General features: G+C 43.3%; 1 protein-coding gene across 1 annotated transcript in view; it reads left to right on the forward strand.

The window, feature by feature from the left end:
* The first annotated feature begins 16,715 nt into the window (after nt 1-16,715).
* The window catches only part of LOC115112060 (zinc finger MYM-type protein 2-like), a 39,635-nt gene continuing 32,705 nt past the window's right edge, over nt 16,716-23,645 (forward strand). Inside the window, 1 exon segment of the mRNA XM_029638767.2 lies at nt 16,716-17,015. The gene's annotated coding sequence lies outside the window, so the exon portion shown is untranslated.

The raw sequence follows: 23,645 nt of genomic DNA on the forward strand, positions 1-23,645 counted from the left end.
CACTGAGTTTACATAACATAAACTGACTAGGTGAATCCAGGTGAAAGCTATGATCCCTCGAGACAATTGAGACATGGATTGTGTATGTGTGGCATTCAGAGGGTGAATGGGTAAGACACCAAAATATAAGTGCTTTGAGCAGGGTCAATAACTGCAACGCTGCTGGGTTGTTCACACTCAACCGTTTCCAGTGTGTATAAAAAATGACCAGCAGCCTGGTGCATAACTGTGGGAAGTATTGGAGTCACCATGGGCCAGTATCCCTGTGAAACACTTTCGACACCTTGTGAAGTCCATGCCCCGATGAATTGATTCTGTTCTGAAGGTAAAAGGGGTTGCAACTCAATATTAGGAAGGTGTTCCTAATGTTTTGTGCACTTTGTAGATGCATGCATAATCACAAAACATGAAGAACAGTTTGAGCCACACTCCAGGCTACCTTCAGATAAAGTTGTTGGACATTCTGCATCCACACAGAGTTTGAGACACTGTTTCTGTGGCAGAGGATTAAAGGACAAGAACAGAAACAACACATCTCAACCCTATCCAATCATGTCTGTGTGTATGATTTGTATGTGTGTGTGTAATGGGACAATAGCCTGATGTTTTGTTTGTGGGAGCTGGGTGCTCTTGATAGCATCACAGGCAGGGAGATGCCATCAACTATTATAGATAACAAAGGGAAACCCAGCTGTGAGCTGCCTAGTAATGCAAGCCTACCAGATGAGCTAAATGCCGTCTACACTCGCTTCGAGGCAAGCAACACTGAACCATGTGTGAAAACACCAGCTATTCCGTACGACTGTGTGATCACTCTGTAGCCGATGTGAGTAAGACCTTGAAACAGGTTGCAGGGCCAAACCGATTACCAGGACGTGTACTCTGAGCATGCGCTGACCAACTGGCAAGTCACTGACATTTTCAACCTCTCCCTGACCCAGTCTGTAATACCTACATGTTTCAAGCAGACCACCATACTACCTGTGCCCTAGACCGCCCAGGTAACTACTCTAAATTACTATCGCCCCGTAGTACTAACAACTAACAACTGTAGCCATGAAATGCTTTGAAAGGCTGGTCATGGCTCACATCAACACCATCATCCCAGACACCCAGGACCCACTTCGATTCACATACTGCACCAACAGATCCACAGATGACACAGTCTATATCGCACTCCACACTGCCCTTTCCCACTTGGACAAAAGGAACACCTACAGTTGAAGTCGGAAGTTTACATACACCTTAGCCAAATACATTTAAACTCAGTTTTTCACAATTTCTGACATTAAATCCTAGTAAAAATTCACTGTCTTAGGTCAGTTAGGATCACCACTTTATTTTAAGAATGTGAAATGTCAGAATAATATTGGAGTGATTTATTTCAGCTTTTATTTCTTTCATTACATTCCCAATGGGTCAGAAGTTTACATACACTCAATTAGTATTTGGTTTAACTTGGATCAACAGAGCTGGTTAAACTGAGTCAGGTTTGTAGGCCTCCTTGCTCACACACACTTTTTCAGTTCTGCACACAAATTGTCTATAGGATTGAGTTCAGGGCTTTGTGATGGCCCCTCCAATACCTTGACTTTGTTGTCCTTAAGCCATTTTGCCACAACTTTGGAAGTATGCTTGGGGTCATTGTCCATTTGGAAGACCCATTTGTGACCAAGCTTTAACTTCCTGACTAATGTCTTGAGATGTTGTTTCAATATATCCACATCATTTTCCTAATGATGCCATCTATTGCATGAAGTGCACCAGTCCCTCCTGCAGCAAAGCACCCCTACAACATGATGCTGCCACCCCCGTGCTTCACTGTTGGGATGGTGTTCTTCGTCTTGCAAGCCTCCTCCTTTTTCCTCCTAACATAACAATGGTCATTATGGCCAAACAGTTCTATTTTTGTTTTATCAGACCAGGGGACATTTCTCCAAAAAGTATGATCTTTGTCCCCATGTGCAGTTGCAAACTGTAGTCTGGCTTTTTTATGGTGGTTTTGGATCAGTGGCTTCTTCCTTGCTGAGCGGCCTTTCAGGTTATGTCAATATAGGACTCGTTTTACTGTGGCTATAGATACTTTTGTACCTGTGTACTCCAGCATCTTCACAAGGTCCTTTGCTGTTGTTCTGGGATTGATTTGCACTTTTTGCACCAAAGTACGTTCATTTCTAGGAGACAGAACGCGTCTCCTTCCTGAGCGGTGTTATGCGGAGCGACACAGGGGAACCCAAGAGCAGACTCCGATGAGGAAACAGGGATGAATGAACCAAAATATTTATTGTTACACAGAGAGATAAGGAGTGCAGATCCGGGGAGGCTCAGATGAGTTGCAGAAAAAACAGATGTGGAGACTGAGGTTGGAGTTAGCTGAGTAGAACAGGGTGAACAGGTCCTGAGGGGAATCCAAGGTGTAGTGGTGGTGAATAATATCCAGCTCAAGGTAGTTGGGTGGTGAGATGTGGAACAGGAGCCAGAGACAGAGCGGTAACTGCAATGAGAGGATAAGTGGTAACCACATTCAGGGGCAAGACCTTAGATGTAAGCCATACCTTTTGGCCTGGAGTGTAGACTGGGGCTGAAGCAACCGACGGAGGGCACCGCTACTTCGACCTCTTGGGCAGGGAACAAGCGAGGTTGGTAACCGAGAGCACACTCAAAGGGAGACATTCCTGATGAGGCGTTGATGAGGGGTGTTGTGGGTATATTCCACCCAGGGTAGCTGAGCACTCCAGGAGGAAGGAATAGCAGAAGTCACACAGTGTATTGCAGTTTCCAATTCCTGGTTGGCCCACTCAGTCTGGCCGTTGGTCTGGGGGTGATATCCAAACGAAAGGTTGACATTAATGCCCAGAGCTGTGAAGAAGGCTCTCCATACCTGGGATGTAAACTGGGGTCCTCTGTCAGAAACAATGTCACTAGGGATGCCATGCAGCCGCCAAACATGGGATTCCAGCAGGTCTGCAGTCTCCCGGGAGGAAGGAAGCTTGGAGGGGAATAAAGTGAGCTTTGGAAAATCGGTCAATAATAAAGGTGAGGATGACTGAGTTACCATTCGATGGGGGAAGCCCAGGGACGAAGTCCAAAGCTATGTGTGACCAGGGGCGACTGGGTATGGGAAGAGGACGAAGCCGACCAGATGTAGGTTTTGTTCTGAGCACAGACCGAGCAGGCTGAGATGAATTCCCGAGAGTCTTTCTACATGGTGGGCCACAAAATCGCTGACGCAGGAACGCGACAGTCCGGTTCATGCCAGGGTGACAGGTGAGGTGAGTAGAATGGCCCCATTGAAGAACATCAGAACGAACTGAATCTGGCACAAACAGAGCCTTACAAGGACCGTTTCTAGGATCAGGCTGGTTCAGAAGAGCCTGACTCAATTTCCCAGGAAAGAGCAGCAACGATGCAGGAGGATGGTATAATTGTTTCTAGCTTGGAACTTGTGTTGTCTGCGGTGAACTGACGGGAGAGGGCATCAGGCTTGATATTCTTAGATCCAGGGAGATAAGGGAGTGTGAAGTTGAATCTTCCAAAAAACAATGCTCACCTGGCCTGCCGAGAGTTCAGACGTTTGGGGGTCTGGATGTAGGCTAGATTTTTGTGATCTGTCCACGCAATGAAGGGAAGGACCGAATCCTGTAACCAGTGACGCCACTCCTCAAGAGCCAGCTTAACAGCCAGGAGTTCCCGGTTACCTATGTCAAAATTTCTCTCTGCAGGCGAGAGCTTGCGGGACAAGAAGGCACAAGGATGGAGCTTCTGATCCGAGGGAGAACGTTGAGACAGGACCGCACCTACCCCGGTGTCGGAAGCATCCACCTCGAGGACAAACTGGAGTTCTGGGTCTGGCTGGGTAAGGGTGGAGCAGAAGTGAAGTGGAGCTTGAGTTCCCAGAATGCTGCCTCTGCCTCAGGGGACCAGTGGAATGGAGTGGAGGTGAGTGGTGAGAGGAGCTGCCAAACGACTGTAGTCACGGATGAATCTTTTTTTTTTAACTGTCAAACCCCGGGAAACGCTGTAACTGCTTCATATATGCGGGCACAGGCCACTCTGTGACTGCCCTAACCTTGGCAGGGTCCGTTCGTAGCTGTCCTTGAGGAATAATGTAACCCAAGAAGGACACAGAGGAAACATGAAACTCACATTTCTCAGCCTTAACAAATAGGTTATTCTCCAATAGTCTTTGGAGAACGTGTTGCTTGTGAGCCTCAAGGTCCTTCGAAAAAATAAGAATGTCATCCACATAGACAAAACACCCAATGACATCCCTCAGGACATCATTAACCAGGCTCTGAAAAACAGCAGGGGTGTTAGACCAAAAGGCATAACCAAATACTTAATGTCCAAGTGGTATGTTAAACGCCGTTTTCCACTCGTCCCCTTCTCTGATGCCGACAAGGTGGTAGTCATTCCGGAGGTCGAGTTTAGTAAACACTGTGGAACCATGGAGGGGGGCAAAAGCAGCACTGATACGTGGCAAGGGATGCTTGTTCCTGACAGTGATACTAATCAACCCACGGAAGTCTATGCATGGCCTCAGTGACCCATCCTTCTTCTTGACAAAGAAAAACCCAGCTGCCACCAGAGAGGAAGAATGCCTGATATGTCCGACAGCCAGGTAGTCCTGGGCGTATTCTTCCATGGCTTCTTGCTCGGGGCGAGAGAGGTTATACAACCTGCTACTAGGGAGAGGAGCTCCAGGCTGAAGCTCGATAGCACAGTCATACGGCCAATGAGGCGGCAGAGATGGGGTGTGGTGCTTACTGAATGCATGAGCTAGAAAGTGATATGCTGGAGGAACAGAAGACAGGTCTGGGGGTTCTGGAATAGACTGGAGATGGAGTTAGCTGAGTAGAACAGGGTAAACAAGTCCTGAGGGGAATCCAAGGTAGTGGTGGAGACAGGAGCCAGAGACAGCGCAGTAACTGCAATGAGAGGATAAACGGTGTCAGGCAGAGAAACAGGATCTTGTATAATCATAAATGGCTAGAATCATAAACTGCCTGAACAGAGATTACGATCTGGCAGAGTGGAAGTGGCAGGACTGAGTATTTGTAGAGGTCTTGATTATGGAACGAATTGCAGCTAGTAGGGATCTGCTCTGACTCCAGCACACCTGTCTCCAACTACACAATCACACAGAGAGGGAGAGAGAGAGAGTGTACAGTGGGAGTAACTGCAGGTGAAGAAGACACCGGGTGAACACCAGAGGGCGTAGCAGGAGCAAATGTGACAGGCGGTATGCCGGCTACGTGGTTCTATATGGTGTTTATACTTGCATACTATTGTTTGTACAGATGAACGTGGTACCTTCAGGCGTTTGGAAATTGCTCCCAAGGATGAACCAGACTTGTGAAGGTCTACAATTTTTTTTCTGAGGTCTTGGCTGATTTCTTTTGATTTTCCCATGATGTCAAGCAATGAGTCACTAAGTTTGAAGGTAGGCCTTGAAATAAATCCACAGGTACACCTCCAATTGACTCAAATGATGTCAATTAGCCTATCAGAAGCTTCTAAAGCCATGACATAATTTTCTGGAATTATCCAAGCTGTTTAAAGGCACAGTCAACTTAGTGTATGTAAACTTCTGACCCACTGGAATTGTGATACAGTGAATTAATCTGTCTGTAAACAATTGTTGGGAATATTACTTGTGTCATGCAAACTATAGTTTGTTAACAAGAAATTTGTGGAATGGTTGAAAAACAAGTTTTAATGACTCCAACCTAAGTGTATGTAAACTTCCGACTTCAACTGTACGTGAGAATGCTGTTCATTGACGACAGCTCAGCGTTCAACATCATAGTGCCCTCAAAGTTCATCACTAAGCTAATGACCCTGGGACTGAACAGCTCCCTCTACAACTGGATCCTGGACTTCCTGATGGGACGCCTCCAGGTGGGAGGCAACAAAACATCTGCCACGCTCATCCTCAACACGAGGTGCCCCTCAAGGGTACGTGCTTAGGCCCCTACTTTACTCTCTGTTCACCCACACCTGTGTGACCGTGCACTACTCCAACACCATCATTAAGTTTGCCAATGACACGACAGTGGTAGGGCTGATCACCGACGACAATGAGAGCGCCTATAGGGAGGTCAGAGTGGACAACAACCTTTCCCTCAACATCAGCAAGACAAAGGAGCTGATCGTGAACTACAGGAAACAGAGGGCCGAGCACGCCTCCATTCACATTGACGGGGCTGTAGTGGAGCGGGTTGCGAGTTTCAAGTTCTTCTGTTTCCACATCACTAAGGCTCTATCGTCATCCAAAAACACCAACACAGTTGTGAAGAGGGCACGACAATGGCTCTTCCCCCTCAGGAGGCTGAAAATATTTGGCATGGCTCTCAGATCCTCCAGAAGGTTCTACAGCTGCACCATTGAGAGCATCTTGACTGGCTGCATCATCGCTTGGTATGGCAACTGCTTGACATTCTTCCGCAAAGCCAGGACCTCTATACCAGGCGGTGTCTGAGGAAGGCCCTAAAAATTGCCAAAGACTCCAGCCACCAAAGTCATAGACTGTTCTCTCTGCTACTGCATGGAAAGTAATACCAATGCATCAAGTCTGGAAGCAACAGGACCCTGAACAGCTCATACCCCCAAGCCATATTCCTGCTAAATAGTTAGTCCGGGTAGCTATTTGGTTAACTATTTAATTATCTGCATTGACCTTTTTGCACTCAGTTTTTTTGACTCATCACATACGCTGCTGCTACTATTTACTATCTTTCTCTTTATTCCTAATTATATATACAGTACCAGTCAAAAGTTTGGACACACCTACTCATTGAAGTGTTTTTCTTTATTTTGCCTATTTTCTACATTGTAGAATAACGCATATGGAATCATGTAGTAACCAAAAATATTTGAGGTTCTTCGAAGTAGCCACCCTTTACGTTGATGACAGCTTTGCTCACTGTTGGCATTCTCTCAACCAACTTCATGTGGAATGCTTTTCCAACAGTCTTGAAAGAGTTCCCACATAAGGAGTTCCCACTCGTGGGGCTTCCGAGTGGTGCAGCGGTCTAAGGCACTGCATCTCAGTGCTTGAGGCATCACTGCAGACACCCTGGTTTGATTACAGACTGTATCACACCTGGCCATGATTGGGAGTCCCATAGGGCGGTGCACAATAGGCCCAGCATCGTCCGGGTTTGGCCTGTGTGTCACGATCGTCGCAAGAAGCGGACCAAAGCGCAGCGTGGTGTGAATGCATGATTTAATGAAGACGGGAAAAAACACAAAATACACTCAAACAAACAAACAAACAAACTAACCAGACAAACGTGACCACTATAGAAACAGAGTGCTAACATGCAACATCACATAGACAATAACCCACAAACCACAATACAAAACAGGCTACCTAAATATGGTTCCCAATCAGAGACAAAGACAAACAACTGCCACTGATTGAGAACCATATCAGGCCAAAATACATAGAAATAGACAAACTAGACATACAACATAGAATTCCCACTCATATCACACCCTGACCAAACAAAACATAGAAACAAACAACGCAAATAATGGTCAGAGTGTGACACTGTGTAGGCCCTCATTGTAAATAAGATTTGTTCTTAATTGACTTGCCTAGATAAATAAAGGTTGAATAAAAAAATACAAAATATGTTGAGCACTTGTTTGCTGCTTTTCCTTCACTCTGCGGGTCCAACTCATCCCAAACCATCTCAATTGGGTTGAGGTCGAATGATTGTGGTGGCCAGTTCATCTGATGGAGCCCTCCATCACTCTCCTTCTTGGTCAAATAGCCCTTACACAGCCTGGTAGTCATTGTCCATTCGGTCATTGTCCTGTTGAAAAACAAATGATGGTCCCACTAAGCACAAATCAGATGGGAATGGCATTTCGCTGCAAAATGCTGTGGTAGCCATGCTGGTTAAGTGTGCCTTATTCTAAATAAATCACTGACAGTGTCACCAGCAAAGCACCCCCACACCATCACACCTCCTCCATTCTTCATGATGGGAACCACACATGCAGAGATAATCTGTTCACCTACTCTGTCTCACAAGGACAATGTGGTTGAAACCAGAAATCTCAAATTTGGACTCATCAGACCAAAGGACAGATTTCCACCGGTCAAATGTCCATTGCTCGTGTTTCTTGGCCCAAGCAAGTCTCTCTTCTTCTTATTGGTGTCCTTTAGTAGTGGTTTCTTTGCAGCAATTCGACCATGAAGGCCTGATTCATGCAGTCTCTTCTGAACAGTTGATGTTGAGATGTGTTTGTTACTTGAACGCTATGAAGCATTTATTTGAGCTGCAATTTCTGAGGATGGTTACTCCAATGAACTTATTCTCTGTAGCAGAGGTATCTCTGGGTCTTCCTTTCCTGTGGCGGACCTCATGAGAACCAGTTTCATCATAGCGCTGGATGGTTTTTCGACTGCACTTGAAGAAAAGTTAAAAGTTCTTGAACTTTTCCGTATTGACTGACCTTCATGTCTTAAAGTAATGATGAACTGATGTTTCTCTTTACTCATTTGAACTGTCCTTGCCATAGTAAGGACTTGGTCTTTTACCAAATAGGGCAATCCCCTACCTTGTCACAACAGAACTGATTGGCTCAAACACAAGAAAGAAAGAAATTCCACAAATGAACAAGGCACACATGTTAATTGAAATGCATTCCAGGTGACTACCTCATAAGGCTGGTTGAGAGAATGCCAAGAGTGTGCAAAGTTGTCATCAAAACATAAGGGTGGCTACTTTGAAGAATTTTAAATATAAAATATATTTTGATTTCTTTAACACTTTTTTGGTTACTACATGATTCCATATGTGTTATTTCATAGTTTTGATGTCTTCACTATTATTCTATAATGTAGAAAATAGTAAAAAAATATAGAAAAACACTGAATTGACTGGTACTGTACATACAGTGCATTCGGAAAGTATTCAGACCCCTTTACTTTTTCCACATTTTGTTATATTACAGCCTTATTCAAAATGGATTAAATATGTTTTTCAATCTATGTTTTTCAATCATCAATCTACACACAATACCTGTCACGCCCTGACCTTAGATATCTCTGTTTTCTATATATTTTGGTTAGGTCAGGGTGTGACTAGGGTGGGTAATCTAGTGGTGTATGTCTATGGTTTTGTATGTCTAGGGTTGTTGTAGGTCTAGGGGTTTTGTATTTATTTTTTGGCCTGATATGGTTCCCAATCAGAGACAGCTGTTTATTGTTGTCTCTGATTGGGGATCATATTTAGGCAGCCCTGTTTCCCACTTTCTGTTGTGGGATCTTGTCTACAGTTAGGTGCTTGTGTGCACACTAGTAGCTTCACGTTTCGTTTGTGCTTGTTTGTTTTGTTTTGCTGAGTTTCGGTTTTATTTAAAACATGTGGAACTCTATTCACGCTGCGCCTTGGTCCGATCCTTATAACGAACGTGACAATACCCCATAATGACAAAGCAAAAATAGGATTTTAGAAATGTTAGCAAATGTATGGGTGGGTACTCTAGTGGTGTTTGTCAAATGCTGAAATATGACATTTACATAACTATTCAGACCCTTTACTTGTTGAAGCACCTTTGGTAGCGATTACAGCCTCAAGTTTTCTTGGGTATGAAGCTTTAAGCTTGGCACACCTGTATTTGGGTGGTTTCTCCCATTCTTTTCTGCAGATCCTTCCAAGCTCTGTCAGGTTGGATGGGAGCCTCGCTGCACTGCCATTTTAGGTCTCTCCAGAGATGTTCAAGTCCAGGCTCTGGCTGTGCCACTCAAGGACATTCAGGGACATGTCCCGAAGCCACTCCTATGTTGCCTTGGCTGTGTGTTTAGGGTTGTTGCTCAATCATTTATTGATTTTAAATTTTTTATTTTACCCTTATTTTACCAGGTAAATTGACTGAGAACACAGCCACAGCCTGGGGAATAGTTACAGGGGAAAGGAAGGGGGGGGGGGGGCAATTGTAAACTGGGGATGATTAGGTAACCGTGATGGTATGATGGATTGGAAATTTAGCCAGGACACCGGGGTTAATACCCCTACTGTTACAATAAGTGCCATGGGATCTTTAGTGACCACATAGAGTCAGGACACCCGTTTAACGTCCCATCCGAAAGACAGCACCCTACACAGGGCAATGTCCCCAATCACTGCCCTGGGGCATTGGGATATTTTTTTGAGACCAAAGGAAAGGGTGCCTCCTACTGGCCCTCCAACACCACTTACAGCCGTATTGGTCTCCCAACCAGGACCATCTTGACTAGTCTCACAGTCCCTGCCGCTGAAAAACATCCCCACAGCGTGATGCTGCCACCACCATGCTTCACCGTAGGGGCGGTATTGGCCAGGTGATGAGCGGTGCCTGGTTTCCTCCAGACGTGACACTTGGCATTCAGGCCAAAGAGTTCAATCTTGGTTTCAATAAACCAGAGATTCTTGTTTCTTGGTCTGAGAGTCCTTTAGGTACCTTTTGGCAAACACCAAGTGGGCTGTCATGTGTCTTCCATCTCTACCATAAAGGCCTGAGTGCTGCAGAGACAGTTGTCCTCCTGGAAGGTTCTCCCATTTCCACAGAGGAACTCTGAAACTCTGTCAAGAGTGACCATCAGGTTCTTGGTCTGACCAAGGCCCTTCTCCCCTGATTGCTCAGTTTGGCCAGGCAGCCAGCTCTAGAATGAGTCTTGGTGATTCCAAACGTCTTCTATTTAAGAATGATGGAGGCCACTGTGTTCTTGGGGACCTTCAAAGCTGCAGAAATGTTTTGGTACCCTTCCCCAGATCTGTACCTTGACACAATCCTGTCTCGGAGCTCTACGGACAATTCCTTCGACCTCATGACTTTGTTTTTGCACTGTCAACCCTGGGACCTTATATAGACAGGTATGTGCCTTTTGCAAATCATGTCCAATCAATTGAATTTACCACATTGGTGGACTCCAATCAAGTTGTATATCAAATCAAATCAAATGTATTTATATAGCCCTTCTTACATCAGCTGATATCTCAGTGCTGTACAGAAACCCAGCCTAAAACCCCAAACAACAAGCAATGCAGGTGTAGAAGCACGGTGGCTAGGAAAAACTCCCTAGAAAGGCCAAAACCTAGGAAGAAACCTAGAGAGGAACCAGGCTATGAGGGGTGGCCAGTCCTCTTCTGGCTGTGCCGGGTGGAGGTTATAACAGAACATGGCCAAGATGTTCATAAATAACCAGCATGGTCAAATAATAATTATCACAGTAGTTGTCGAGGGTGCAGCAAGTCAGCACCTCAGGAGTAAATGTCAGTTGGCTTTTCATAGCCGATCATCAGATGTATAAACATCTCAAGGTTGATCAATGGAAACAGGATGCACCTGAGCTCAATTTCAAGTCTCATAGCAAAGGGTCTGAATACTTGTGTAAATATGGTATTTCTGTTTTCATTTTTGATAAATTTGCACAAATTTTGGAAAACCTGTTTTCACTTTGTCATTAAGGTGTATTGTGTGTAGATTCAGGAGGAGTTTTCATTTTTCAAATCCCTTTTAGAATAAGCCTGTAACATAACAAAATGTGGAAAAGGTGAAGGGGTTTGAATACTACCCAAATGTTCTTTATCTACCTCAATTACCTCGTACCCCTGCACATCGACTCGGTACTGGTAGCCCTTGTGTGTATATATAGCCAAGTTATCGTTACTTATTTGTGTATTGTATTACTTTTGTTATTAAATGTTTTACTTTTCTATTATTTCTCTATTTTCCACACCTGTTGTTTACGAAGCATGTGAAGAATAAAATTATATTGAGTTAGTGTCGGATTCTTTGGACCAAGCTAATGCATTGCCCAATTATACAATTACAAAACATATATACCATTTAGAGTTTTTGCATTTTGCCTTTCTGGAGTTGTCTATATTTTATGGTCTGTACTCTGTACGTAGACATGTGAGGTGTCATAAGTTTGAATAATGGTTGTTGTTTTAGACACATTTGCCACACCATATTCTATAACCTAAATTACTTTAATTTACATGAGAGCTTTACATTTACATTACATTTAAGTCATTTAGCAGACGCTCTTATCCAGAGCGACTTACAAATTGGTGCTTTCACCTTATGACATCCAGTGGAACAGCCACTTTACAATAGTGCATCTAGGTCTTTTAAGGGGGGGGGGGATTACTTTATCCTATCCTAGGTATTCCTTAAAGAGGTGGGGTTTCAGGTGTCTCCGGAAGGTGGTGATTGACTCCGCTGTCCTGGCGTCGTGAGGGAGTTTGTTCCACCATTGGGGGGCCAGAGCAGCGAACAGTTTTGACTGGGCTGAGCGGGAACTGTACTTCCTCAGTGGTAGGGAGGCGAGCAGGCCAGAGGTGGATGAACGCAGTGCCCTTGTTTGGGTGTAGGGCCTGATCAGAGCCTGGAGGTAGTGAGGTGCCGTTCCCCTCACAGCTCCGTAGGCAAGCACCATGGTCTTGTAGCGGATGCGAGCTTCAACTGGAAGCCAGTGGAGAGAGCGGAGGAGCGGGGTGACGTGAGAGAACTTGGGAAGGTTGAACACCAGACGGGCTGCGGCGTTCTGGATGAGTTGTAGGGGTTTAATGGCACAGGCAGGGAGCCCAGCTTTCAAGAATGCATGACTTAACTACCTGGTCAAAATAGACATCCAGATCACTTGTTACGATGATGATAATGCAGAACACATCCTGGCAACAACATGCCATTGTTGACATACAACAGAAATGGGATAAACATTTATTAATGATAATCTACTGTAATATGAAGGAATTGCCATCCTTGTTTTATAAGATGTGGGAATTAATTTGTGAGGATTCCTTCTGCCTTAGCCACATTATTGAATTCATTTCCCCATTTTTGTCAACTGCTGTTGAAATTGTGGCATTGAATTGAAACAGGGGGAAATTCACCAAGGACACCTACCCATGTCTGTAGTTTATTCTGAAGATATGTCCTTTTGTAAGTTGATTACATTACTGGCCTGTCAACATTTTCCAGACATCGTCTTTGTCTAATGTCGATACATTCAGTTAAGTTTAATTTCAAACAGTGCCTTTTTACAAGCATGTGCATATGACATTTGTAACCCATGCATAATACTGAACACTGTATGCCTAGTTCAAGAAAATACTCAGGTTTTATTTCTGTCTATGATATCTGCCGGTTCATTGATCATTATTTTCACTCTTCTGTGTGTGTGTATGTTCCTCTCCTGACCCTGCTGCAGTCTGATACACTGGACACCTTGAGGCTATGTCTGTGCCTATGATAAATAAAGTGTACATATGTTTCCATATAAAATCATTTCATTTTTGTATTATTGTTAAATGATTAGATGCAATGGGGATTGAAGGTGTTTTGAAGAGATAAAAGGTATAGTCAAACTGTCAGATAAACAGGATAAGAATGTTTTCCTTTATATCCTGAATGTCAAGTCACCAATAGAAAGTCCCTAAACATGAGAAGGCTAGTTTCTGTTTCCCTCACACAAAGGAAAGCTTATACCATTATTCACACAGTTGGTATATCTGGATGAAATCTCACCCAACGCCATACTGTATGGTAGGCATGAAAGCAGATAAGAGTAGTGCCATAGGAAGCCATGCACTTGTTGTATATTGGTGACTAGTTTATCAATGTACCCCCTAATAATGTTAAATCCATCCTGTCTAATCAAGTGTCATCTGAATGCTGAGCAGGGTACTATTCACAAAGGTGACACGTTCAATCAGATTGTTGCTGATAGAAACGTAATGTATAGAGTTGACACAGGATTCTATATCCTATTCTAATGACACAAAATCATCTTTCCTACACAATATATTTCTATCTGAATGTCTTGTACCGGTTCAATGTCCTGTACAGGCCCCTGGACGATCCTTTATATTAACATCAATTCTTCGGGATAGGTGTCCCTTCCACGGGACGGTTGAGCTAACGTAGGCTAATGCGATTTGCATGAGGTTGTAAGTAACAAGAGAATTTCCCAGGACAAAGACATATCTGATATTGGCAGAAAGCTTCAATTCTTGTTAATCTAATTGCACTATCCAATTTACAGGTGCTATTATGGTGAAAGAATACCATGCTATTGTTTTCGAGAGTGCCCAATTTTGAACATGAAAAGTTATTAATAAACAAATTAGGCACATTTGGACAGTCATGATACAAAATTTTGAACAGAAATGCAATGTTTCATTGGATCAGTCTAAAAACCGTTGCACATACACTGCTGCCATCTAGTGGCCAAAATCTAAATAGCACCTGGGCTGGACTAATACATTATGGTCTTTCTCTTGCATTTCAAAGATGATGGTACAAAAAATACAAAAGAACGGTTGTATTTTTTCTTTGTATTATATTTTACCAGATCTATTGTGTTATATCCTCCTTAATTCCTTTCACATTTCCACAAACTTCAAAATGTTTAATTTCAAATGGTACCAAGAATATGCATATCCTTGCTTCAGGCCCTGAGCTACAGCAGTTAGATTTGGGTATGTCATTTTTGCCTAAAATTGATAAGGAGGAGCAATCCTTAAGTTAACATCATGTGCGGAGAGTCCATTGGGGAAGAACAAAATGGCTGGAGTGAATTGAGTGACAATTGTAAGACCCAGAGTGCACTGGTCCAATCTCACCCCTTCTTGTGCACTTGTTCACTCCCCCTCATGGATAAAAAAGAAATGGACTAAGAATTATGGTGGAAACTCCCTCTGGCTCATTCTTACACCAATCCAATGCTTTTAAATCCATGAAGAATAAAGAGAAGAGTAAAGAACTGAAGAAATGCATTCAATATACACCATACACCCATGTACATCTATAGAGTGTAACAGCCGTCGTCGGTGGAATAAAGTGAGGACCAAAGTGCAGCGTGGTAAGTGTTCATGATTTTTAATATAATCAAAACTAAACACAAAACAAAATAACAATTAGGAAGAACGAACAAACTAAACAGTCCTGTCTAGTGATGAACCACAAAACAGAAAATAAACACCCACGAAACACAGGTGGAAAAAGGCTACCTAAGTATGATTCTCAATCAGAGACAACTAACGACACCTGCCTCTGATTGAGAACCATACCAGGCCAAACTCAAAAACCAACATAGAAAAACAAACATAGACTGCCCACCCCAACTCACGCCCTGACCATACTAAAACAAAGACAAAACAAGGACCTAAGGTCAGAACGTGGCATAGCGGGTATGTTTTAATAGGTCTATCAAATCTCTATTGATAATGTATGTATATTAATGGCATATTGACTATAAAGTGTCATAATTGTATAATAAGCACTCATTTAGGATGCGTTTGTGTGACCAACTGGGGTCAAATCAGGTCAGCGCTAAAAGGTCGGGTTTCCCTGCTGAGCTAAAGGCTAGGCATTACCAATGCTCATACAAGTTGCCAGATCACAGGAAGGTTACCCATGCACATGTGATTCACAAACACACACACACACACACACACACACACACACACACACACACACACACATATATATACTAGAAGCATCAACAGTCCTGACTTCAAGAATAATGTATAGCCTAATATGTCAGTGCACATACACACGCACACACAATCACTGTAATAGCCTAAATTCACCGATAGGCGGAAATAGACCAATAAAGGGATGTGGATCAAATATCACACAGTACAAGTCTAGGAACAATTTTTTGTTCTTGTTATTAATAAGGTTTATTCAGCACATGAGCAGATATCACCGTTATAGCATAATCAACATGAATGCAGTGTCCTTGAGTTGTCTTAATTCGGTAAGTTTGCAGATGTAGGTTAGTATTTTTTATTAGCCCATACTTGACTCAGGACCACATTTTAACTAAAGTAAACGCACCTGATTCAACATTTTTAGACGCCCTCTAGTCCTGTGTACTTTTTTATGAAAGGTGCCCGTGCTCTCTCTCTCAGCATGTGAGGATGGTCCAACTGCGTCGCAAGACGGTTTTTATTTTAATTTGATTTAACCTTTATTCAACTAGGCAAGTCAGTTAAGACCAAATTCTTATTTACAATGATGGCCTAACAAAAGGCGGTTCTGAATTGGTTGTAGAGAACATTGTTTTGTCTACCGTACAGCTCAGTGAGCACAGATACACTGACCAATGTGTTTTGAACAAATTCATAGGATTTTTTTTAGCAACTAGATGTTCAAGAGCATATGAATCGATTTTTCATATCTCCCCATATGCTACAACATTTCAAGGGTGGTGTTTCACGTTATTTTCGACCGTTTAAACATGTATTTTATTAATAGGCCGTCATTGTAAATGAGAATTTGTTCTAAACTGACTTGCCTAATTGAATAAAGGTTAAATAAATGAAAAATGTCACACATCGTATTCTCCTATTGGAAAAGTATGATGTAATGCATTGAACCACCGGTAGGTAGACGTGTGTTAGACCTGAACGCAACCGTGACCGGACTGAATGCTGATTGGATCTCACTAATGCGGTCAATGCGACCTCGATTGCGGTCCAAACGTAAACAAGCCAGGTGGCAAAGTAAAATTCGTAATCATTGCCACATTCATTATCCGGGTGGTTTATGGTAATGTGCAGGTATTTGTATATGAGTTTCAGGTAGATTAATTATTCTAGACCAATTTAATTGTCAACCGCACCACTTCTGATTGAACATTGTGCGCTTGCGCGACGATGAGAAGCGAGAAGGATCCCGTTGGCAGTATCCTCCCACGCGCTGACTAGAACGTCTTTACCAGAGACGGAAGAGAAATCGAGACATTTCATAGGTTCCTTTTTTCTGGTTCATATACAGTCAATTACCTAAGTAGACCAGACCCAGCTGCTATTGCATTGGTGCCTATAGGAGAGCCACCCCTTAAGTAGACCGGAACTGTGGCAATTTTTCTCAATTGTAAACGGCCTTTATGGGATATCTTCATTTATCCACCATCTTTGGTCTTTACATTGAGGCGCATGCGTTCCCCGATTTATGTCAAGGCACAAAAGTGGCGCTTTATCGTTTCAAGCTCTACTCTGGTAAGAATTTCAGATACTTTTTATTCAAATGTTACGGTTAGTTAGTCAAAGTTTCAGCAACTAGCTATATGTCCACGGGCTCCCTTGGGTCTCCTGCTATGCTATAAAGTCGGCATTTGTGACGATTTAGCAGTACATTTGTTACCCCGCTTGAGATTTCCTCCCCCTTTCTGCCGTGGCAGGGTACTAGTTATATTGCCTCCGCTCTCTCGTATTGTTTCGCTCGCTCTCTAATGGCGGACGTGAGGCAGTGCTGCTTGCTGACGGAAGGTGGGCACATTTTTGCCCTTGCCTTGTTGAAAATGTTTAGTTACCCCCTCAGGTTTGTATCAGTGTTATAAAAAGGTCCATACTGAGAGTACATATGTTTTTAGGTCTGTCAACTATTATATTGACACAAACAGGGCAGTTTCTAGATATGTAACAGTATAGCGCCCCCTTTCGGGTGGCAACTGAACGTGTATTTTCTGTGATTGCCCCGCATAGTCTCTGGGGCAACTTTCCAATTAAACCTTTACGTTACACAGGTATCACAAAAACAATACATTTGTTTTGGTTTTCAGACTGTGTTGTGAAAACAAGTCATGTCCACTGAATAGTAATGTGTTATCGTCTGAGCACGGTGGGTTTTTTCTTCTTCTAGCTAGCTAGTTAGCCTATCATCACATTGACATTTGAAGCAGGGTTGAGTGGTACTGTAGAAACGTGAATAATACTTTGCTTATGCGACTAAACATCACATTGATCGCGAATAACTTGTGATATTTTTTCTGTAATAATAATGGCGCAGTCTCTTTGGCTCGACACCAAGTTCGCCGCTAATCCATTCCGTGGAAGGCCGGGGCAGCAGGGGTGGGAACGGAACTGAACCACGTTTTGTGGTCCTCAAGTTAGCCCACAGACCCCATCTCCCCCGCTCCTCTGTTCGTCAGATGAGCTTATCGGGTATCAATTAATTATTTGTCATCGGTCTATTGTCCACCTAAAGTTTTGGAACATTTGTTCTAAGTTATCTGAATAAAAATGATAGCATGGCGGGTTGACATCTTTATCCGGTTGTCTTGAGTGGAGCCGGAGGAGCTGTGGTCCTCGCGATTGAACAGAGGTTTTACCCGGCTTGTGTAGTCAAGGGCACGGCCTGATGGGGAGAGAGGGAGAGCTTTGGGCCAAATGTGGTAGGCTTTTTCATGTACTGAGTCACATCATTAGGGAGCATCAGCTATTAGTATCCCCAAACATGGGTCTTGATGGCAATAAATTATATAAATGATTTGAGTTGCATTCGCAGTCTAGCAGCAGGAATAGAATAGTTTGTAATATGGCATATTCAGGTTTCTGGTAGCTGCTTCACTGTGCATCATGCATCAGTCATTAACAGTGGCTTGAGCTTATATAATATGACAAAATGATAAGAGTACCAGGGACCACCCGGGGTATGATGATGGCATGGGCATGTGCTTGTCGTAATTACATCATACCTAAGTCACTCCCCATGATTTCTGGAAATTTTGCCGTTTTAGCTGTATGCTGTGTTGCCAGTTTGCAGATAATGTATGACACTGTGGCCTGTGAACAGTCTGTCTAATGCAGTGCTTCAGTGTTCAGTTCGAATCCCGAATGTCTCTAACAACACCTCTATTATGAGGGTAGAGGCATCATCTGATAAGTCTTGTTGGTGGAACGTTGCCTGTCCAAGCTCTTTGCAGGAAGTAGACACATGAATGAAGACCACATTCACAGTGCTGCACTGCAGTCTGGAGTCTATTTGCTCCTTGCTGTATCAGTATCAGTGACTTGGTTCTAGCACATATCAACATATGGGTTGTTTTGCTATTTATTTTTGCCATTTTGATATGAATAATGCATGTTGTTACTTTTAATGTATAGAACCCACAACAACCATATGGATACTATTTAACACCTGTCCACCCCCCTTCAACCACTATTGCAAAAGTATTGAGCATAGCTGGCAGATTGGCTTTATAAGGATGTGGAGTAGAGCCCCCACAGTCCTATATGGCTTTTGTAGAAGCCTTTTTTCAAAACATGAATAAACCGATTAGGGATCTTGAACACCACCCCACTTAATTTCCCTGTTGCATTTTCTGTCACATAAGTGTGAGAAGAAGAATTACAGCAGAGAGATTGGTCAGAACTTCTGATTTCATCAAGCACGCAAACAAACACATTTTGGAATTGAATTTATCAAATGGAAAGGAAACAACTTATTACAGTTCTTATTTCCTGAGTGGAATTAAATGGGATATTTGTCAATATGTCACATTAGATTCAACTAGGCTACTTGATTTAGCCCCCAATTGGTCACTTTTTAAAAGGACGTGGTCCATATTATCAGGTATGCTATTAGCAATAAGCATGATAACCTGTAACCCAACTGAATCAGCATAATGGCTATAAATAAATAGGTTGAAGCATGGGATTGCCTATCTGCATTTACCCTGTTGGGCTAATCATTAGTAGAGTCCTGCATTGGGTCAGATACCCATGGGTGAGCCACAAAAAAATCAGCTGGCGGGTGGAATTAAAACGTTCTTTGCGTGTGCGAGTGTTGCCAAATAAATGTACACATACATGTTATTCAATCATTGCACCCACACTGCTTGCGCGCCTCGGCGATCGTCTGTGTGGCCAGGCGCTACAATAGAAATCGGTTCTATTTGTGATCCTCAATGCACTGAAAGTCCGGCCTCTCCCATCTCCTCATTGGTTTCTAAGAGCATATACCCACGTGCCATCTCCTCATTAGTGTTTAGCAGCATATATCCACATAAGTGATTGGAAGATAAACTGACCTCCACACTCCAGTCGTTGTAGTAATGCACCGTAAAGTTGGTTTGCCAACCACCATATAAAGTCCAAAGAAGTAAAAAAGGAGCCTGAGGAAGGAGGAGAGATGACAAAACGGTAAACCAAATTTCTTTCTCATCTGTGGATTAATTGTTGGAGTACAGGACATTGTGCATTTCAGGTCAAATAACAACCCAATGTTTATACCCAGGACAAATTAGCTAGCAACAGCAATCTAGCTAGCTAAATTGCCATAAATGTTTAATGCTTTTTGATCTGTCCCCAAATTAATATAATTGGTTCAGAGTTTGTTTTGATATTTCAACCTGCGTGTCCTGATTGCTTCTGGTGTGGGTGAACAAAATCAACTTGCGCGTGATGGCGCACACGCGCGTACGGTTTGGTCAGCAGGCTACCAGCCATGCACGCATTGAGATGTGGAGCCGGCAACTGTCCCCTATTTGTGTGGTGCTAAAACGTTTCTAATTTGTCCATTCGCAGAGCTTATGTTCCCTCTCCCCACATGAGAATACGACACATTGCCAAATTCACTTTCCCTGGATTGCCTAGCTCAAACAAAAATGGCTAACATAGGCCTAACCTGGAGAAATAAAGGTTATGAATAGGGAATAGACTGCAACACCATCGTTGAAACATGCTGCGTGAGTAAAATCCCCCGTTTGGAAGGACATTAACGGGGTAGATAAATAAACACCCTGCACAAAGTTTTTGATAATTCAGTTAATTATCAGTTGTTTATTACATTAATTCAGCCTTTCGTTCATTAGACCAAACGCAGGCCATATAAAGTGTAAACCGCTACTGCTGGTAAAAGTTTGAGTGGCCTACTAAATGTAGCCTATTTTTGAAGCCTATATTTGATTCTCGTAATCTCGAGAGGAATATTTATCTCGCATAGAACACACAACAAGCCGACTAGGCAAATAGATCAACTATCCTACTGTGGGGTTGTATGATTTTTCGATTCATTACTCATTTTGTTTGCAGAGGAAAAGTAAATGTAGACTGTTCCAGCATCTTCAAAGTGCGCCACGGTATAAATATTTTATCATATTCTATATTTTCTTTGGGGTGGCGCAGTACCACAGCTAAATGACTGCAGCGAAAACACGGATGTTTACTAAACTCAGCAAAAAAAGAAACGGCCCTTTTTCAGGACCCGTCTTTCAAAGATAATTTGTAAAAATCCAAATAGCTTCACAGATCTTCATTATAAAGGGTTTAAACACTGTTTCCCATGCTTGTTCAATGAACCATAAACAATGAATGAACATGTACCTGTGGAACGGTCGTTAAGACACTAACAGCTTACAGACGGTAGGAAATTAAGGTCACAGTTATGAAAACTTAGAACACTAAAGAGGCCTTTCTACTGACTCTGAAAAACACCAAAAGAAAGAAGCACAGGGTTTCCTGCTCAGCTGCGTGAACGTGCCTCAGGCATGCTGCAAGGAGGCATGAGAACTGCAGATGTGGCCAGGGCAATAAATTGTAATGTCCGTACTGTGAGACTCCTAAGACAGAGCTACAGGAAGACAGAACGGACAGCTGATCGTCCTTGCAGTGGCAGACAGGATTGGCACATCCGAGCATCACACCTGCGGGACAGGTACAGGATGGCAACAACAACTGCCCGAGTTACACCAGGAACGACTGTCCGCAATAGGCTGAGAGAGGCTGGACTGAGGGCTTGTAGGCCTGTTGTAAGGCAGGTCCTCACCAGACATCACCGGCAACAACGTCACCTATGGGCACAAACCCACCGTCGCTGGACCAGACAGGACTGGCAAAAAGTGCTCTTCACTGACGAGTCACGGTTTTGTCTCACTAGGGGTGGGACAGGGATACGCGTCTATTGTCAAAGGAATGAGCGTTACACCGAGGCCTGTACTCTGGAACGGGATCGATTTGGAGGCTGAGGGTCCGTCATGGTCTTGGGCGGTGTGTCACAGCATCATCGGACTAAGCTTGTTGTCATTGCAGGCAATCTACGCTGTGCTACAGGGAAGACATCCTCCTCCCTCATGTGGTACCCTTCCTGCAGGCTCATCCTGACATGACCCTCCAGCATGACAATGCCACCAGCCATACTGCTTGTTCTGTCTGATTTCCTGCAAGACAGGAATGTCAGTGGCCAGCGAAGAGCCCGAATCTCAATCCCATTGAGCACGTATGGGACCTGTTGGATCGGAGGGTGAGGGCTAGGGCCATTCCCCCCAGAAATGTCCGGGAACTTGCAGGTGTCTTGGTGGAAGAGTGGGGTAACATCTCACAGCAAGAACTGGCAAATCTGGTGCAGTCCATGAAGAAGAAATTCTCTGCAGTACTTAATGCAGCTGGTGGCCACACCAGATACTCACTGTTACTTTTTATTTTGATCCCCCCTTTGTTCAGGGACAAATGATTCAATTTCTGTTAGTCACTTCTCTGTGGAACTTGTTCAGTTCATGTCTCAGTTGTTGAATCTTGTTATGTTCATACAAATATTGATACATGTTAAGTTTGCTGAAAATAAATGCTGTTGACAGTGAGAGGACATTTGTTTTTTTGCCGAGTTTATGTTGTCATAACATAATGGCCATTCAGTTGTGTTCAGCTTTGGTCTTTGGGGGTGTCAATCGCAATCATAAAAGGCTGTATAACATTGACCATTCATGGCTTGACTTTAACTTTTTTAGCCACTTGTTCCTCGGGTAAGTAGGACTGATGTTTTTACTTGTCCAAAAGCTCAAGTCACTTCTCCAACAAAAGAAATGGTCCGTAACACCATGGGCCAAAAATTTGACTGAAAATTGTGTGTTTGATGCAAGGAACCACTTCAGAAAATAACCTTCATTATTATCACTGTTATTGACACAATGAAAGGCTACTGGTCTCTGATCCAATGTATTATTTCTCCTGCCGTTATGGCCTTGAGCAAGGTACTTAACCCCCCACAAAGTAAAATATTGCACTGATCGGCTACTGGACAAAACACATGTGGTCCGTCAACCCTCCATCTGGAGAGCTACTGGGTGTGCAGGCTTTTGATCCATCCCTGCTCAAACACATCAGAGTCAGCTTATCAAGGTCCTGTTGAGCAGCTGATTTAAAAAAAACATTTTTTTTTACAATGTGGTGTGTTCGAGCAGGGCTGGAGCAAAAGCCTGCAAACCCAGTAGCTCTCCTGGACTCTCTAGGAGTGTTGACCACCCTGCAACATTACAATTACAACCAAATATTTTAATGTTTTTATTAAATAATTCCCTCATTCAATGAACCAGGGATCAAATGAATAAGGTGGGCATGGTAGCTAATTAAGATGTTTATCTATTTGTAAAGTGAAAATATTCCATGTTCAGGGGAGATCTTGACAGCATAGGAGTTACTTGTCAATCAGGCTATTCAAATAATACACTGCTCAAAAAAATAAAGGGAACACTTAAACCACACAATGTAACTCCAAGTCAATCACACTTCTGTGAAATCAAACTGTCCACTTAGGAAGCAACACTGACAATACATTTCACATGCTGTTGTGCAAATGGAATAGACAACAGGTGGAAATTATAGGCATTTAGCAAGACACCCCCAATAAAGGAGTGGTTCTGCAGGTGGGACCACAGACCACTTCTCAGTTCCTATGCTTCCTGGCTGATGTTTTGGTCACTTTTGAATGCTGGTGGTGCTTTCACTCTAGTGGTAGCATGAGACGGAGTCTACAACCCACACAAGTGGCTCAGGTAGTGCAGCTCATCCAGGATGGCACATCAATGCGAGCTGTGGCAAGAAGGTTTGCTGTGTCTGTCAGCGTAGTGTCCA

The sequence above is a fragment of the Oncorhynchus nerka genome, linkage group LG3 (genome assembly GCF_034236695.1).
Source record: "Oncorhynchus nerka isolate Pitt River linkage group LG3, Oner_Uvic_2.0, whole genome shotgun sequence".
NCBI classification, from domain to species: Eukaryota; Metazoa; Chordata; class Actinopteri; order Salmoniformes; family Salmonidae; genus Oncorhynchus; species Oncorhynchus nerka.